We start from the raw sequence: 13,494 nt of genomic DNA, 5'->3' as shown, positions 1-13,494 counted from the left end.
ATAAGCCATAAACTATGAGCACTGGAGTCCTGACTAGCAGGATCCAAGTGAGGCAGTAAAAACACACTGACAAACAGACAGAAATTGGGGGTAACATGCCAAGAAAGATGGTACTTTCCTACACAACTCCCTGAAAAGAGGGACAATAAGGCTAAACTTGCCCAGATGAGTCTTCATTGTCTAAGTGGAAATATCTGCAACGTCCATCTGCATGGGAGTGGTTACTCCCAGGTCTATGTTCCAATTAAAGTCCATCCCCTGTAGGGAAATAGACCATCTCAACAATGTAGGGTTTTCTCCTTTCACCTCTTTTAACCATAAGAGAGGTTTTTGGTCTGTCTGAACTATAAAGTGAGTCCCAAATAAGTAGGGTCTCAACTTTTTCTGGGCCCAGACCACAGCAAAGGCCTCCCTCTCTATGGCTGACCAATGCTTTTCTATAGGGGTCTACATCCTACTGATAAAAGCAACAGGTTGATGTTGGCCCTTTGAGTGCAGTTGTGAAAGCACTGCCCCAACCTGCAGTTCAGAAGCATCTGTCTGGACAATTAATTTTTTAGAGTCATTTGTTTTTTTTAGAACAGGTGCAGTACACATAGCCTGCTTAAGCCCCTCAAAACCTTTTGACAGCTGGCTGTCCGTAATACCTTTTTGGGCATCTTTTTAGAGGTGTGGTCATTAAGAGGGGCAATAATGGAGCCATAGCTCTAAATGAACCTCCTGAAATACGCACTGAAGCCAAGGAAGGCTCTGACCTGGGTTCGAGTAGTAGGGGGAGCCCAGTCTAAAATAGTCTGTATCTTCCCCTGTAGAGGTTAAATCTGCTCTCCACCTACCAGGTGGACCAGACAGGTGCATTCTTCAGACCAAAGGGCATAACTGTAAACTTATAATGCCCTCCAATGGTTGAAAATGCAGTTTTTGGTTTAGCATCCTCTGATAATTTGATCTGCCAAAACCCTGCAGTCAAATCAAAGGTGCTTAGATACTTGACAGATGCCAGTGTATCTATTAGCTCATCTGCCCTGGGTGAAGGGTGAGCATCTGTTTTTTTTACTGTATTGAGCCCTCTGTAGTCGACACAAAACCTCATTCCTCTCTTTCCATCTTTGCTATGAGGGTTGGGGACAAGCACCACTGGGATGGCCCAGGGGCTGCCTGAGTGCTCAATAACACCTAGGTCCAACATTTCCTGCACCTCAGATTTAATACAGTCCCTGAGATGGCCAGGGTGCTTATAAATCTTACTTTTGACAGGTAAACTGTCTCCAGTATCAATGGTATGTTCACACCAAGTAGTGGTACCAGGTGTGAGTAAGAAGGATTTGGAAAATTGGCCTAGTAAATTCTTACAGTCCTCCCTCTGTTCTGCTGTGAGGCAGTCTGCAAGTACAACTCCTTCCACTAAGCCATCACCTTCAGTATTGGAGAGGAGGCCACTCTCTTCCTCCTGCCCCTCATCTGTGGTCATGAGTAGAGTTAAATCTGCCCTATCATAGTAGGTTTTTTTAAGGCGGTTGACATGAAGTACCCTGAGGGGATGTCTTGCACTGCCAAGGTCTACCAAATAGGTGACCTCACCCTTCTTTTCCACAATAAGATGAGGCCCACTCCATTTGTCTTGGAGTGCTCTTGGTGCCACAGGCTCCAAAACCCACACCTTCTGTCCTGGGTGGTACCCTGTCAGGACTGCCTTCTGGTCATGCCATTGCTTTTGAAGCTCTTGGCTGGCCTAAAGGTTCTTAGTGGCCTTTTTCATGCAATCAGCCATCCTTGATCTAAGGCCAAGCACATAGTCCACAATGTCTTGTTTAGGGGGCTTCAAGGGTTGCTCCCACCCCTCTTTGACAAGAGCAAGGGGGCCCCAACAGGGTGACTGTAGGAGGATGGCCGGGCTTATAGTGGGTACCTTGTGGTACTTACACCTTGTGCCACGTCCAGTTATCCCTTATTAGTAGAATAGAGGTGTTCTAGCAGCTTAGGCTGATAGAGGTAGCTAAAGCAGAGCAGCTTAGGTTGAACTAGGAGACATGCAAAGCTCCTACTGTACCACTTATATCATATAGCACTATATCATAAGAAAACACAATACTCAGAGTTACTAAAAATAAAGGTACTTTATTTTAGTGACAATATGCCAAACGTATCTCAGAGGATATACTCCATTAGGAGGTAAGTAATATACACAAATTATATAGACGCAAACCAAAATCAGGTAAGTAACAGTTAGAAAAGTTGTGCAAACAATGTAGAATCACAATAGAATGCAATAGGGAGAACTAGGCTAGGGGCAACACAAACCATATACTCCAAAAGTGGAATGCGAACCACGAATGGACTCCAGGCCTAGTGTAGTGTGTAGAGGGTCGCTGGGTGTGTAAGAAAACACTGAGGGTGTCCAAGATACCCCACCCCAAGACCCTGAAAAGTAGGAGTAAAGTTACCCTACTACCCCAGAAAGACTGTAAAGTCGAGATAGGGGATTCTGCAAGGACAACAACTGACTGCAAAACACTGAAGACGGGTTCCTGGACCTGAGGACCTATAAAGGAAGGGGACCAAGTCCAAGAGTCACGCAAGTGTCCGGGGGGGGCAGGAGCCCACTAAACCCCAGATGAAGGTGCAAAAGGGCTGCCTCCGGGTGGAAGAAGCCGAAGGTTCTGCAACAACGGAAGGTGCCAGGAGCTTCTCCTGTGGTCAGAAGATGTCCCACGGCGTGCTGGAGGGTGCAGAGTTGTTTCCACGCAGAAAGACCGCAAACAAGCCTTGCTAGCTGCAAGAGAAGCAGTTGAGGATTTTGGGTGCTGCCAGGGCCCAGGAAGGACCAGGAGGTCGCCCCTTGGAGCAGGAGACAGAGGGAGTGCTCAGCAACACAGAGAGCCCATGCGGAAGCAGGCAGCGCCCGCAGAAGTACCTGAACAGGCACTTAGAAGTTCTGAGGACAGGGATCGACTCAGTCACAAAGGAGGGTCCCACGACGTCGGAGTCCAGCTCATCGAGTTGAGCAATGCAGGACGGAGTGCTGGGGATCTTGGCTAGGATGTGCACAAAGGAAGTCTTGCAAAAGTGCACAGAAGCCCGAGCAGCTGCAGTTCACGCAGTACACAGGATTACTGTCTGGCTTGGGGAGGCAAGGACTTACCTCCACCAAATTTGGACAAAAGGGCTACTGGACTGTCAAAGACACTTGGACCCAGCTCCTGTGTTCCAGGGACCATGCTCGTCAGGATGAGAGGGGGCCCAGAGGACCGGTGATGCAGAAGTTTGGTGCCTGCGTTGGCAGGGTGAAGATTCCGTCGACCCACTGGAGATTTCTACTTGGCTTCCAGTGCAGGGTAAAAGCAGATAGCCCTCAGAGCATACACCACCAGGAAACAGTTGAGAAAGCCGGCAGGCTGAGGCGCTACAATGTTGCTGGTAGTCTTCTTGCTACTTTGTTGCAGTTATGCAGGCATCCTGGAGCAGTCAGCGGTCGATCCCTAGCAGAAGTCGAAGAGGGAAGTGCAGAGGAACTCTGGTGAGCTCTTGCATTCTTATCTGGTGAGATGCCCATAGGAGAGTCCCTAAATAGCCCACAGAGGAGGATTGGCTACTGAGAAACGTAAGCACCTATCAGGCGGGGTCTCTGATGTCACCTGCTGGCACTGGCCACTCATAGCTGTCCATCTTGCCCTCACACCTCTGCATCCAAAATGGCAGAGGTCTGGGACACACTGCAGGAGCTCTGGGCACCTCCCCTGGGTACCTAGGTACCATATACAAGGGAATTATAAGGGTGTTCCAGTGTGTCAATCAGAATTGATAAAATTAGTCACTAGCCTGCAGTGACAATTTTAAAAGCAGAGAGAGCATAAACACTGAGGTTCTGGTTAGCAGAGCCTCAGTGATACAGTTAGGCACCACACAGGGAACACATATAGGCCACAAACTTATGAGCACTGGGGTCCTAGCAAGAAGGATCCCAGTGACACATATCAAACACACTGAAAACATTGGGTTTTCACTATGAGCACTGGGCCCTGGCTATCAGGATCCCAGTGAGACAGTAAAAACACCCTGACATATACTCACAAACATGCCAAAAGTGGAGGGTAACAAGGCTAGGAAGAGGCTACCTTCCCACACAACCCCCCCCCCCCAAACGAAGGACAATAAGGCTGACCTTGGCCAGTTGAGTCTTTATTGTCTAAGTGGTGATAATTGGAGAGTAGCTCTGCAATAGATTGGTTACTCCCTTTATCATCCACTATATAGTTACTTCCCTGTGGGGATGTAAACCAACCTGTTTGAAGTTTTTTAGCTAGCCAACAATGTGAAGTTATATTCTCAGAGTTCCTATTAGTATGTTTAAGTTTAGAGCAGTGTGAATTGTCCACTGGGCCTATATCAAGTGATGAGAATGCCAGACAGGGATGCTGACTCAGTGAAGCCACAGCTGGGAAAACATTCTGTCCATATGGCTGTAAGAGAGAACAGGGATGCTGTTTCTCTTGAGTTGGAGCAGGGCAGGGATGCTGTCCTATGAGCTCCACACTAGTTCAGGGCTGCTGTCCTAAGTGTTGTGAGGCAGTGCAGGGTTGCTGCACTAAAGTTTCTCTGGGAGGATTGGAGGGATGCTCCATGTTAACTAAAATGGTGCACTTTATCTCACCAATGTTAGTTATCCCACAAATAGGTACTTCTACCTCGGGGAGTTCAACTGTGCTAGGTGATGGTTCCCTTGGTACAGGTGCAACCCTAGGAGAGATTTCTCCCATCACAGGAATGGTATCCTGAATGGCAGGGTGGGTAGGGAATACTTTGATGCCCTTTTTACCTGTTGTTGGAGAAGGATCCTGAGTTTTCAGGCCCTTTTCTCTCCTTTGCTTTTTCATTTCAGCTGAAATGAGAAGAAGCAATTCCTCAGGGATACCCAGCATGGCTGCATGGGTATTAAACTCTACCTCAGCCCATCCTCTAGGTCATTACCTAAGAGACAGTCTACAGGTAAGCTAGGTGATACTACCACCTGCTTAGGGCCAGGAACTCCACCCCATCTAAACTGAATTATAGCTAAGGGAAGAAACTTAGTGGAGTTATGGACATCAATAATCTTGTACTATTGTCCAATGGTGTTTTGTGCAGGAGACACTAGGTTTTCAGTCACCAAAGTGATACTGGCACCTCTGTCCCTGTAGACCTGATCCATTTATTGAAACTGTCTGCCTGTACTTATCCATGTTAAGGGGACAAGCAGCCAGTGTGGCAAGGCCAATGCCACCAGTTGTGACAGAAACCGTCTTGGGACTGACTACCCCAGTTTCCATGATGGACCCATAGGTGAACCCAACTACACCCTTATTTTGACTGTTGCCAGCAGTCCCACCACTATTACCACTACTGCTAGGGACACTAGAGTTTGATGTATTAGTGGTGGCAGGCTCAGGGGGTTTACCTGGGCAGGACTGATCCCCTGGCCTGTGGCCTTTATTTTTACACACATAGCACCAAGACTTTTTAATGTGTGTGGGTTGTGAAGAAGAGGAAGAAGATGATTTATCCCCACCCCCTGAAGAGTGTTTAGGATTTGAAGAAGGATCTTTAGTTTTACCCTTTTCCCCATGCTTATCCTGAGACTCCTCACTATCTTTCTTCTTGCCATCCTTGTCACCCCCTGTATGAACTTTTCTGTTCACTCTTGTTCTGACCCATTTGTCTGCCTTCTCTCTCAATTCTTGGGGAGATGTCAGATCTGAGTCTACCACGTACTGGTGCAACAAATCAGACACACAATTGTTAAGAATATACTCTCTCAGGTTCAGATTATACAGGCTTTCATAGTCAGGCACCTTACTGCCATGCAACCAACCCTCCAAGGCCTTCACTGAAGAGTCTACAAAGTCTATCCAGTCATGAGAGGACTCTTTTCTGGTGTCTCTGAACTCAATCCTGTATTGTTCGGTGGTTAAGCCAAATCCGTCCAAGAGTGCATCCTTCAAAACTTTGTAATTATTAGCATCACTTTCTCTGACAGTAAGGAGCCTATGCCTACCCTTACCAGTGAAAGATAGCCACAAGATGTAGGAGGCTGGCCTGGCTTGTAGTGGGTACCAAGGGGGTACTTACACTCTGTACCAGGTCAAGTTATCCCTTATTAGTGTAGAAGAGGTGTTTCTAGCAGCTTAGGCTGATAGAAGGTAGCTATAGCAGAGCAGCTTAGGCTGAACTAGGAGATATGCAAAGCTCCTACTATACCACTGGTGTCATATGCACAATATCATAAGAAAACACAATACACAGATATACTAAAAATAAAGGTACTTTATTTTTATGACAATATGCCAAAAGTATCTCAGTGAGTACGCTCAGTATGAGGATGCCAAATATACACAAGATACATGTACACAATACCAAAAATATGCAGTAATAGCAAAAGGAAGTAATGCAAGCATTGTGTAAAGTTGCAATAGATTGCAATAGGAGCACATAGGTATAGGGGCAACACAAACCATATACTCCAAAAGTGGAATGCAAACCACGAATGGACACCAAACCTATGTGAGCTTGTAGAGGGTCGCTGGGACTGTAAGAAAACAGTGAGGGTTAGAAAAATAGCCCACCCCAAGACCCTGTAAAGTAGGTGTAAAGTGCATCTACAACCCCCAGAGAGCACAGAAGTCGTGATAGGGGGATTCTGCAAGGAAAACCAACACCAGCAATGCAACAACAGTGGATTTCCGGACCTGAGTACCTGTAAGACAAGGGGACGAAGTCCAAGAGTCGCAACAGTGTCGATAGTGGGCAGGAGCCCAGGAAATGCCAGCTCAGGGTGCAAGGAAGCTGCCACCAGATGGAAGAAGCTTGGTGTTTTGCAAGAACGAAGAGGACTAGAAACTTCCCCTTTGGAGGATGGATGTGTAGGAGGCTGGACTGGCTTGTAGTGAGTACCAAGGGGTACTTGCACCTTGTACCAGGCCCAGTTATCCCTTATTAGTGTATAGGGTGTCTAGCAGCTTAGGCTGATAGATAATGGTAGCTTAGCAGAGCAGCTTAGGCTGAACTAGGAGACGTGTGAAGCTACTACAGTACCACTTAGTGTCATATGCACAATATCATAAGAAAACACAATACACAGTTATACTAAAAATAAAGGTACTTTATTTTTATGACAATATGCCAAAGTATCTTAGAGTGTACCCTCAGTGAGAGGATAGGAAATATACACAAGATATATATACACAATAGCAAAAATATGCTGTATAGTCTTAGAAAACAGTGCAAACAATGTATAGTTACAATAGGATGCAATGGGGAAACATAGGGATAGGGGCAACACAAACCATATACTCCAGAAGTGGAATGCGAACCACGAATGGACCCCAAACCTATGTGACCTTGTAGAGGGTCGCTGGGACTATTAGAAAATAGTGAGAATTAGCAAAATAACCCTCCCCAAGACCCTGAAAAGTGAGTGCAAAGTGCACTAAAGTTCCCCTAAGGACAAAATAGTCGTGTTAGAGGGAGAATGCAAGGAAAACACAAATTAGCAATGCAACAACGATGGATTCCTGTCTGAGGGTACCTGTGGAACAAGGGGACCAAGTCCAAAAGTCACAAGCAGCTCGTAGCTGGGCAGATGCCCAAGAAATGCCAGCGGTTGGTGCAAAGAAGCTCTTACTAGGCTGAAGAGCTGTGAATACTGCAGGAGCGACAAGGGCTAGAGACTTCCCCTTTGGAGGATGGATCCCCCACGCCTTGGAGAGTCGTGCTGAAGTGTTTTCCCGCCGGATGGACGCCAACAAGCCTTGCTACACACAAATCGTGCGTTTGGCGTTTTTGGACGCTGCTGGGGCCCAGGAGGGACCAGGAGGTAGCAAATTGGACCTGCAGAGAGAGGGGACGTCGAGCAAGACAAAGAGCCCTCACTGAAGCAGGTAGCACCCAGGGAAGTGCCAGAAACAGGCACTACGAGGATGCGTGAAACGGTGCTCGCCGAAGTTGCACAAAGGAGTCCCACGTCGCCGGAGACCAACTTAGAAAGTCGTGCAATGCAGGTTAGAGTGCCGTGGACCCAGGCTTGGCTGTGCACACAGGATTTCCGCCGGAAGTGCACAGGGGCCGGAGAAGCTTGCAAAGTCGCGGTTCCCAGCAATGCAGCCCAGCGAGGTGAGGCAAGGACTTACCTCCACCAAACTTGGGCTGAAGAGTCACTGGACTGTGGGGGTCACTTGGACGGTGTCGCTGGATTCGAGGGACCTCGCTCGTCGTGCTGAGAGGAGACCCAAGGGACCGGTAATGCAGCTTTTTGGTGCCTGCGGTTGCAGGGGGAAGATTCCGTCGACCCACGGGAGATTTCTTCGGAGCTTCTGGTGCAGAGAGGAGGCAGACTACCCCCACAGCATGCACAAGCAGGAAAACAGTCGAGAAGGCGGCAGGATCAGCGTTACAGAGTTGCAGTAGTCGTCTTTGCTACTATGTTGCAGGTTTGCAGGCTTCCAGCGCGGTCAGCGGTCGATTCCTTATCAGAAGGTGAAGAGGGAGATGCAGAGGAACTCGGCTGAGCTCATGCATTCGTTATCTAAAGTTTCCCCAGAGACAGAGACCCTAAATAGCCAGAAAAGAGGGTTTGGCTACCTAGGAGAGAGGAAAGGCTACTAACACCTGAAGGAGCCTATCACAAGGAGTCTCTGACGTCACCTGGTGGCACTGGCCACTCAGAGCAGTCCAGTGTGCCAGCAGCACCTCTGTTTCCAAGATGGCAGAGGTCTGGAGCACACTGGAGGAGCTCTGGACACCTCCCAGGGGAGGTGCAGGTCAGGGGAGTGGTCACTCCCCTTTCCTTTGTCCAGTTTCGCGCCAGAGCAGGGGCTAAGGGGTCCCTGAACCGGTGTAGACTGGCTTATGCAGAATTGGGCACATCTGTGCCCAACAAAGCATTTCCAGAGGCTGGGGGAGGCTACTCCTCCCCTGCCTTCACACCATTTTCCAAAGGGAGAGGGTGTTACACCCTCTCTCAGAGGAAGTTCTTTGTTCTGCCATCCTGGGCCAGGCCTGGCTGGACCCCAGGAGGGCAGATGCCTGTCTGAGGGGTTGGCAGCAGCAGCAGCTGCAGTGAAACCCCAGGAAGGGCAGTCTGGCAGTACCAGGGTCTGTGCTACAGACCACTGGGATCATGGAATTGTACCAACAATGCCAGGATGGCATAGAGGGGGCAATTCCATGATCATAGACATGTTACATGGCCATATTCGGAGTTACCATGGTGAAGCTACATATAGGTAGTGACCTATATGTAGTGCACGCGTGTAATGGTGTCCCCGCACTCACAAAGTTCAGGGAATTGGCTCTGAACAATGCGGGGGCACCTTGGCTAGTGCCAGGGTGCCCTCACACTAAGTAACTTTGCACCTAACCTTTACCAGGTAAAGGTTAGACATATAGGTGACTTATAAGTTACTTAAGTGCAGTGTAAAATGGCTGTGAAATAACGTGGACGTTATTTCACTCAGGCTGCAGTGGCAGGCCTGTGTAAGAATTGTCAGAGCTCCCTATGGGTGGCAAAAGAAATGCTGCAGCCCATAGGGATCTCCTGGAACCCCAATACCCTGGGTACCTCAGTACCATATACTAGGGAATTATAAGGGTGTTCCAGTAAGCCAATGTGAATTGGTAAAATTGGTCACTAGCCTGTTAGTGACAATTTGAAAGTAATGAGAGAGCATAACCACTGAGGTTCTGGTTAGCAGAGCCTCAGTGAGACAGTTAGGCACCACACAGGGAACATATACATGCACACCTATGAGCACTGGGGCCCTGTGTGTCAGGGTCCCAGTGACACATACATATAGGCCACAAACTTATGAGCACTGGGGTCCTGACCAGCAGGATCCCAGTGACACATAACAAACATACTGAAAACATAGTGTTTTCACTGTGAGCACTGAGGCCTGGCTATCAGGATCCCAGTGAGACAGTGAAAACAGTGACAAACACCCTGACATACACTCACAAACAGGCCAAAAGTGGGGGTAACAAGGCTAGAAAGAGGCTACCTTCTCACACAACCCCCCCCCAAACGAAGGACAATAAGGCTAACCTTGGCCAGTTGAGACTTTATTGTCTAAGTGGTGATAAGTAGAGAGTAGCTCTGCAATAGACTGGTTACTCCCTTTATCATCCACTATATGGTTACTTCCCTGTGGGGATGTAAACCATCCTGTTTGAAGTTTTTTAGCTAAGCAACAATGTGAAGATGTATTTTCAGAGTTTCTATCAGTAAGTTTTAGTTTAGAGCAGTGGGAATTGTCCACTGAACCTATTTGTAGTGATGGAAATGCCAGACAGGGATGCTGTCTCAGAAAAGCCATAGCTGGGCAAAAACTTTGTCCATATGGCTGGAAGAGAGAACAGGGATGCTGTTTCTCTTGGGTTGGAGCAGGGCAGGGATGCTGTCCTATCAGCTCCACACTAGGGCAGGGATGCTGTCCTAAGTGTTGTGAGGCAGTGCAGAGTTTCTGCACTAAAGTTTCTCTGGGAGGGTTGGAGGGATGCTCCATGTTAACTAAAATGGTGCTGTTTTTCTCACCAATGTTAGTTATCCCACAGAGAGGTACTTCCACCTCAGGGAGTCCAGCTTTGCCAGCTGATGATTCCCTTGGAACAGGTGCCACCCCAGGAGAGGTTTCTCCCACCACAGGAATAGTATCCTGAATGGTAGGGTGGTTAGGGGATACTGTGATACCCTTTTTACCTGTTGATGGAGAGGGATCCTGAGATTTCAGGCCTTCTCTCCTTTGCTTTTTCATTTCACTTGAAATGAGAGGGAACAATTCCTCAGGGATGCCCAGCATGGCTGCATGGGCATAAAACTCTACATCAGCCCAACCTGAGGCCTCTAGGTCATTACCTAAGAGACAGTCTACAGGTAAGCTAGGTGATACCACCACCTGCTTAGGGCCAGTAACTCCACCCCAACTAAACTGAATTATAGCTAAGGGAAGAAACTTAGTGGAGTTATGGACATCAATAATCTTATACTTTTGTCCAATGATGTGTTGTTCAGGAGGCACTAGGTTTTCAGTCACCAAAGTGAAACTGGCACCTGTGTCCCTGTAGGCCAAGGCCTCAACACCATTTATTGAAACTGTCTGCCTGTACTTATCCATTGTAAGGGGACAAGCAGCCAGTGTGGCAAGGCCAATGCCACTAGGTGTGACAGAAACTGTCTTGGGACTGATTACATCAGTTTCCACTATGGACCTATAAGTGAACCCAACTACACCCTTTGCTTGACTGTTGCCAGCAGTCCCACCACTAGTACCACTACTGCTAGGGGCACTAGAGCTTGATGTATTAGTGGTGGTAGGCTCAGGGGGTTTACCTGGACAGGACTTATCCCCTGGCCTATGGCCTCTGTTTTTACACACAAAGTACCAAGGCTTTTTAATGTGTGCAGGTTGGGAAGAAGAGGAAGAATTTGTTTTATCCCCACCCTCTGAAGAGTGTTTAAGATTTGAAGTGGGATCTTTGGTTTTACCCTTATCCCCATGCTTATCTTGAGATTTTTCACCATCTTTCTTCTTATTGCCATCTTTGTCACCCCCTGTATGAACTTTTCTGTTCACCCTTGTTCTGACCCATTTGTCTGCCTTCTTTCCCAATTCTTGGGGAGAGGTCAGATCAGAGTCCACCAAGTACTGGTGCAACAAATCAGACACACAATTATTAAGAATATGCTCTCTCAGGATTAAGTTATACAGGCTGTCATAATCAGTAACTTTACTGCCATGTAACCACCCCTCCAAGGCCTTCACTGCCTGGTCAATGAAATCAACCCAGTCTTGTGAAGACTCCTTTTTGGTCTCTCTGAACTTTATCCTGTACTGTTCAGTGGTTAAGCCATAACCATCCAGGAGTGCATTCTTAAGAACTTGGAAATTATTGGCATCATTTTCTTTCACTGTAAGGAGCCTATCCCTACCTTTTCCACTAAATGATAGCCATAGGATAGCAGCCCACTGCTTTTGAGGGACATCCTGTACAGCACAGGCCCTCTCAAGTGCAGCAAACCACTTGTTAATGTCATCCCCCTCCTTATAAGGGGGAACTATCTTGTGCAGATTCCTGGAATCATGCTCTTTTGCAGGATGACTATGGGGAATACTGCTGCTGCCACCATGGGTATCTAAACCCAACTTCTGTCTTTCCCTTTCTATTTCTAAAGACTGTCTATCCAAATCCAGCTGTTGCTTCTTGAGCTTCAGTCTGGTTTGTTCCACTCTCAATCTATTGAGCTCCCTTTCTAACAATCTGTCATCAGGGTGGGTGGGAGGGACATTTCTAGATACAGAGGTATGATGGGAATGAACAGAAGGAGACCTGTCCCTTACAGAGGGCACCCTAACAGCTTGGCTACCAGCATAATGTGAGAGCACATCATCAGTATGATGTGATTCAACCTCTGTACCAACTATGCTAGACTGTCTAGTAATGGGCAGGCTGAGAAGTTTCTTTCCTGAACCTTTTCCTGGGGGAGTCCCTGGATCAGATTGAGAACCATTAGCTACTTTTTCTACAGATTGGGCACTTATGGCCTTATCCTGTACTCTAAGCATATTAATTAACAGTTCTAAGGAAGGATTCTTCCCTACACTCAAACCTCTCTCTATGCAGAGACTCCTTGCTCCTTTCCAGCTAAGGTGATCATATGCAAGTTTGGACAGTTCAACTTTTTGGCCTGTGCCAGACATTTTTTTAGAGAGAGTTAAAGTGATAGAAAAAGAGAAAAAAGTTTTCAGAACTTTTTGGAAAGACAGAAAAAACTTTTTAAACTTTTAAGAACTTTTTGAAAGTTTAGAAGTACTTTTCAGCACTTAGAAAAGAGTGAAAAGAGGAAATGCAAAACTTTTTGGCTATGTGTATATACACTGACCTTGTTTTGTATATTTTTCTCTTATGAAAAGTACAATGACAAGAGTGGTAAGTAGTCTCAAGCACTTATCCCACCACTGCACAACCAATGTAGGAGGCTGGACTGGCTTGTAGTGAGTACCAAGGGGTACTTGCACCTTGTACCAGGCCCAGTTATCCCTTATTAGTGTATAGGGTGTCTAGCAGCTTAGGCTGATAGATAATGGTAGCTTAGCAGAGCAGCTTAGGCTGAACTAGGAGACGTGTGAAGCTACTACAGTACCACTTAGTGTCATATGCACAATATCATAAGAAAACACAATACACAGTTATACTAAAAATAAAGGTACTTTATTTTTATGACAATATGCCAAAGTATCTTAGAGTGTACCCTCAGTGAGAGGATAGGAAATATACACAAGATATATATACACAATAGCAAAAATATGCTGTATAGTCTTAGAAAACAGTGCAAACAATGTATAGTTACAATAGGATGCAATGGGGAAACATAGGGATAGGGGCAACACAAACCATATACTCCAGAAGTGGAATGCGAACCACGAATGGACCCCAAACCTATGTGACCTTGTAGAGGGTCGCTGG

This window comes from Pleurodeles waltl, chromosome 4_2 (genome assembly GCF_031143425.1).
Source record: "Pleurodeles waltl isolate 20211129_DDA chromosome 4_2, aPleWal1.hap1.20221129, whole genome shotgun sequence".
NCBI classification, from domain to species: Eukaryota; Metazoa; Chordata; class Amphibia; order Caudata; family Salamandridae; genus Pleurodeles; species Pleurodeles waltl.
This window is presented reverse-complemented; position numbering follows the sequence as displayed.